Genomic DNA, 5397 nt, shown 5'->3' with positions numbered 1-5397 from the left:
GTGGGTAGAGTATCTTATATTGGGCAGTTTGGGGGCTGGGGAGGCAGAGAATCTCTTGGGGAAGTGATCTTGGGAGTCTTGGGGGTGGTGCTGGTGCATTCTGTTTCCTCTTGCTCTCAAAGTACAATGTGGATTTGGGGACCAAAGGTCAGGGACACATCCCATTAGAAGACCTGCATTTGGGAGAATGGTGAGTGGTGGGAGGAGGGCCCAGAGCAGCAGGAAACAGCCTGTCGTAGCTCAGCTTAGTTTCCCTTCCCAGACAAGGGGAGCCAGCCATGGAATCTTGCTGCAGGGCCTCCTCCTTCTACTCTTTCTGTCCTCAAAGTAGGGGCCATTTTCTTACCCATCCCCAGAGAGAGGAGGGACCTTCACACTGGTGCTGAGGGGCCCAGGGCTGCTGGGCATCTTTGTTCCTTACCAGAGCCATCCATCCCTAGAAAAGCACAGAGCCCTGAAGGCTGGCCTGGGCCTCTGGTCTTCTCTACAGTTCCCAGAGGTCTTTCAGCCAGTCTACTCCCAGGAAGGAAGATGCCTGGAAGCTACAACGTGAATATAACTTTTGTGGACCAATAATAAAACGCAGGGAGCCCAAGGGTGAGAAGAGTGAACTCTCCCAACACTGCTTCCTGTTTCCTCCCCTTCATGTCCTCCAGGGAAAACTACTTTATTGCTGAATTTCTGACTTTCCCCCCTCACATATGCACTTTTGGGCCTTTTCTTGTAGCTGGAAAAATCAAAATCCCACCCCATAAATCAGTATTTAAAAAGAAACAGAAATGACCATGTGAAATGTGCCTCTGTGCACATCATCGGTGTGTGTGTGTGTGTGTGTGTGTATGTAGCTACTCATTCATCTCTTTATATGGGGTATTGTCTTATTTCAGTCTGTTTTGATTTCCCCCTTGAGGGCTTTGCTCAGGATCAAACCTTTCTGTCCTGTTATGATTCTGAACACTTGATTTGAACCACAAGTGAATCTTTCTCCTGGTGACTCAAATAAAAATATAATTTAAAAAATAAAAAATAAAGTATAATACAACTAGTATATAGAGAATAAGATAGAAATTGTTTACTTAAAAGATTAATATATAAATAATATTTAAAAGCATTGTCTTGAGAAATAGTTTGATAATCTTTCCATTTGAATAAAAGATGAGACTGTCATGTACAGCATCTCTTTCACTGCTAATAGAAAAGAATGCAAACTTTCTGTGAAGAGAAGTAGACCCCACATCAAAGAAAAGATAGATGTGTTACTAATTCAAGGCTACATGGAGATTTTGTTGTTTTTGTTTTTGTTTTTTTCTGAGACGGAGTTTCGCTCGTGTTGCCCAGGCTGGAATGCAATGGCTTGATCTTGGCTCACTGCAACCTCTACCTCCCGGGTTCAAGTGATTCCCCTACCTCAGCCTCCCGAGAAGCTGGGATTACAGGCATGCACCACCACGCCCGTCTAATTTTTTGTATTTTTAGTAGAGATGGGGTTTCCCCATGTTGGTCAGGCTGGTCTCGAACTCCCGACTTCAGATGATCCACCTGCCTTGGCCTCCCAAAGTGCTGGGATTACAGGCGTGAGCCACTGCGCCTGGCCAGATGGTTTTTTAAAAAATACAATTCAGTCAGTCCTCATTGAAATATAAACAACTGGAAATGTAATGCCAAACTCATTTAAAACTGATTTTTAAAAAAATGTCTCTTTATATTTTTAAGATTTAGGGGCTGGGAGCGGTGGCTCACGCCTGTAATCCCACCACTTTGGGAGGCCCAGTCAGGTAGATCATGAGGTCAGGAGTTCAAGGCCAGCCTGGCCAAGATGGTGAAATCCCGTCTCTACTAAAAAATACAAAAAAAAAAAAAAAAAAAAATTAGCTGGGCATGGTGGCGGGCGCCTGTAATCCTCGCTACTGGGGAGGCTGAAGCAGAGAATTGCTTGAACCTGGGAGGCAGGGGTTCCAGTGAGCCGAGATCACGCCGCTGCACTCTAGAAACAAAAAACAAAATCAGAAACAAAAAAACCCAAAACGATTTAGGTATACTTTCAAATCTATTTTAATTTTAAAAAGCTATGAAAAGATTTACATGGCCATTACTTATATTGTTTAAAAAACTTTAAAATTAGACCATATAAGCTATGGATTTGTACCTAAATTTAGAATATAAGTATGCAAAATTACTGTAGATTATTTATTTATTTATTTTTGCTTACCCTACCTGGACTGAGACTGTAGATACTTTATTTGGTGAATATAGAATATGCCAATAAGAAAACCAAGTCATCCTAGCAAGATTTGATGGCTGATGCCTGTAATCCCAGCACTTTGGGAGGCCGAGGTGGGCAGACTGCTGGAGCCCAGGAGTTCGGGACCAGCCTGGGCAAGACAGCAAAACCTCATCTCTACAAAATTTACAAAAAGCTGGATATGGTGGTGCATGCGTGTAGCCACAGCTACTTGGGAAACTGAGGTTGGAGGACCCTTGACCCTGGGAAGTCGAGGCTGCAGTGAGCTGTGATCTCCCTCCTGCACTCCAGCCTGGGTGACAGAGTGAGACTCTGTCTCAAAAAAAGAAATATCGTCATCTAAAACATCAAAGATTAAATGAGACGACTACATTCACTGAGTACATTATTCTATACCCTTGTAAATGTCTCATAAGTAAATTAACTTAGAAAAATATGTTCTATCAGATGACATTTTGATGATTTGTGATGACAACAATCACGAAATGGATTTCCACGCAGTTTCTCCCTGATGGACTCAAAAGTGTTCTCTGTGGAAGACACTGAGCCAGACCAAGAAGCATCCAGGCCCGTCAGAAACATGGCAGACAGAGCAAGAGGGAGGACAGTGTAGAGGTCAGAGCCCAGGCGGGATACAGCACAATGCCACCGCCATGGGCTTCCGGGAAGGAGTGCCAAACGGGTGACTTGGCCAGAAAGGCCAGCGTTGGAGTGACAGAGATCCTTGCCACGTCCCGTTCTCGACTTCTTCTCCAAGCCTGTGTCGCGGTGGGGCTCCATTTCTCAATGGGAAGAGAGGGCGGGAGGAGTTAGAACCATCTTCTTGGAGGTCGGTCTGCACCTCTCCTGCAGAAGGACAATGAGCTCCACTGATGCTTTTTAAAATACTATCCTTGGGTGTGGTGCGGCCGTCTTGATCCTAGAAAAGAGGCATCTCAGGATGGGGAGTAGATTTCAACCCCTGCGGGTCCATCGCAGCTACCCGCATTGCCAAGGCCTTCACAAACCCAAACTGGAACCGCCGGGAAAAAGACCAACAACTGGTCAGACGTCCCAGGCAGAGACACAGAAAGAGTCTCACCAAATACAGACCGACATGCAAGAAACAGCCCTCCAGCGCACAGGGCACATTCATCCCAAAACACACACGCACACGGGCACACACAGCCACAGAGGGAGAGAGGAGAGAGAGAGGAAGGAGTGAAAGATATACACACACACAGACATACAGCAGCGGCACAGAAACACCCAACCCCAGGTAGCCCTTGAGGCTGCCAGGTTCTGCTCTTCGCGAGAACGACAATCGGGTAAGAGAGCAGCCCACGGGCATACTGCAGGCCTGTCCTGTAGATCAGAGGGGGCGCGAGTTGCGGGGAGACTCGCCCACACACCGTCTGGGCAGGCTGAGGCTGGGATCCCGCGCTGCTCTCCTGGGACTCCGCCTGAAGTTTCTTCATCCTGGTCGGCCCTCCGCGAATCCTGGCGTCCGGAGACCATCCCTCTCGAGCTCCTGGAGACGTCAGGGTGGAGTCGCGACACCGACGCACTGCCACGAAGGGGTCCTGCTTTACCACGCCTCAGGGACCCATCACCAGGCGGACCGTGAAAGTCTCTGTGACTCAAGAATCAGCTCAGGCCTCGCGCATGCGCATTGGCTGCGCCGACTTAAGCTCTGCTCCTGTGGCCTGGCGGTAGCAGCAAGACTGCAATGGCTAGGGTCGGGGAAGCGGGGGGCGGGGGGGGGGGGGGGGGGGGTAGAGGGAGGTGTGGGAGAGTGGGCTGCAGGCAACCCAGACCCAGACATTCCCCTAGGAGTCCTGTCCTCCTTGAGCTGTCTAGGATAATACATGTAATTACGAATTTATATCAGACTTGACAAGCCCCTTCATTTTATTTTTAATATGATTTTTTCTCTTGAATAATACATGAAAATTATTTTTATTAATTTTCTATAAATTATTGGGGTACAGGTGGTATTTGGTTATATCATATTTTGATGGGATTTTTTTTTCTTACTGATTTGTTTGAGTTTGTTGTAGATCCTAGATGTTAGTCTTTTGTCAGATGTATAGATTGTGAAGATTTTCTCCCATTCTGTGGGTTGTCTGTTTACTCTGCTGACTGTTGTCAAAAAGCGGACTAAGGATATGAATAGACAATTCTTAAAAGAAGATATACAAATGGCAAACATATGAAAAAATGCTCAACATCACAAATGATCAGGGAAATGCAAATCAAAACCACAATGCGATACCACTTTGCTCCTGCAACAATGGCCATAATCAAAAAATTAAAAAGCAGTAGATGTTGGTGTGGATGTGGTGAACAGGGAACACTTCTAGACTGCTGCTGGGAATGTAAACTAGTACAACCACTATGGAAAACAGTGTGGAGATTCCTTAAAGAACTAAAAGTAGACCTACCATTTGACCCAACAATCCCACTACTGGGTATCTACCAAGAGGAAAATAAATCATTATTCAAAAAAGATACTTGCACACGCATGTTTACAGTGGCACAATTCACAGTAGCAAAGTCATGGAACCAACCCAAATTCCCATCAATCAACGAGTGGCTAAACAAACTGTGGTAATATATAGATGATGCAATACTTTGCAGCCCTAAAAAGGAATGAATTAACAGCATTTGCAGTGACCTGAATGAGATGAAAGATTATTACTCTAAGTAAAGTAACTCAGGAAAAGAAACCAAACATCAAATGTTCTCACTGATACGTGGGAGCTAAGCTATGTGGATGCAAAGGTGTAAGAATGATACAATGGGCTTTTTGGGGACTTGGGGGGAAGAGTAGGAGGAAGGAGAGGGAGAAAAGACTGCAAATATGGTGCAGTGTATACAGCTCAGGTGATGGGTGCACCAAACCTTCACAAATCAACACCAAAGAACTTACTCATGTAACCAAATATCACAATCCTAAATATAGATGCACTTAACACTGGAACTCCCAAATTTATAAAACAATTGCTGATAGACCTAAGAAATGAGATAGACAGCAACACAATAGTAGTGGAGGACGTCAATACTCCACTGACAGCACTAGACAGGTCATCAAGACAGAAAGTCAACAAAGAAACAATGGATGTAAATTGCACCTTGGAAGAAATGGACTTAACAGAAACATACAGAACATTTTA

At 45.2% G+C, this 5397-nt stretch overlaps 1 long non-coding RNA gene across 1 annotated transcript; it reads right to left on the bottom strand.

The window, feature by feature from the left end:
• Positions 1 to 2614: 2614 nt before the first annotated feature.
• LOC104002590 (uncharacterized) lies at positions 2615 to 3844 on the bottom strand. Its single transcript, XR_674951.5, has 2 exons — positions 3634 to 3844; positions 2615 to 3161 (listed from the first exon to the last, which is right to left on the bottom strand). It is a non-coding gene; the product is annotated as an uncharacterized LOC104002590 (long non-coding RNA).
• Between the last annotated feature and the right edge of the window lie 1553 nt (positions 3845 to 5397).

The sequence above is a fragment of the Pan troglodytes genome, chromosome 18 (assembly GCF_028858775.2).
Source record: "Pan troglodytes isolate AG18354 chromosome 18, NHGRI_mPanTro3-v2.0_pri, whole genome shotgun sequence".
Taxonomy (NCBI): domain Eukaryota; kingdom Metazoa; phylum Chordata; class Mammalia; order Primates; family Hominidae; genus Pan; species Pan troglodytes.
Note: the sequence above shows the minus strand (reverse complement) of the source record. Positions and strands in the feature narration are given on the sequence as shown.